Source organism: Myotis brandtii, unplaced genomic scaffold (assembly GCF_000412655.1).
Source record: "Myotis brandtii unplaced genomic scaffold, ASM41265v1 C41538102, whole genome shotgun sequence".
Classification (NCBI taxonomy): Eukaryota; Metazoa; Chordata; class Mammalia; order Chiroptera; family Vespertilionidae; genus Myotis; species Myotis brandtii.
In genome coordinates, this window is record NW_005301353.1 from 1 (window position 1) to 699 (window position 699).

Sequence of the window (699 nt, forward strand, 5' to 3'; positions counted from 1 at the left end):
GCGTGCGGCGATAGCTCAGCTTGTACGTGGTCACTGTCCCGTTAAATTGCTTAGAAAATGACGCTTTATCGTGTACTTTACACTGAGAGCTGTCAGAGCCCTTTTTAAATTGCTCTGATGGCTGACAGCCAGGAGACGTGGTGGGGGAGCCCTGCGCCCGCGTTTTCCCAGGACCCGCAGGAGCAGCGGCCCCGCCGGGCTTACCTCCGGGGCGAGCCATCGCCGTGCGGCTGGATGATGACCACCTTCACGGTCATGGACGTGCGCAGCAGGTCGATCATCTGCTCGTGGGTCAGCGTGGCCACGGCCACCTTGCAGATCTCCACCAGGCGGCTGCCCTGGCGCAGGCCCGCCTTCCAGGCAAAGCCGAAAGGCTCCACGTCCGCGACGATGCCTTCGAAGTTCACGTGGAAGCCGAGCTGGCCCAGCCCGTTCCTCCTCAGGGTCATTTCCACGGTCTCGCAGCCTCTGGTCACTATCTGAGGGGACAGGAGACGGTCAGAGACGCGGCTGTGGGGTCCCCGTGTCAGAGGTGCACACACAGGCCTCGTGCCCGCTCCTCCTCAGCCTCACAGTCCTGCCCTCAAACTGTCCACGTGACAGGGACACATCTCAATCCAAGTTCAGCATCATTAACCATATGGGCATCAGGCGCAAAAAAATAACAAGAGTTACGCAATGGTTTCATTCTTCTTTTTT

The 699-nt window shown here is 59.2% G+C and overlaps 1 pseudogene; it reads right to left on the bottom strand.

Moving 5' to 3' along the window:
• Positions 1 to 26: 26 nt before the first annotated feature.
• LOC106725303 lies at positions 27 to 680 on the bottom strand (annotated as a pseudogene).
• Between the last annotated feature and the right edge of the window lie 19 nt (positions 681 to 699).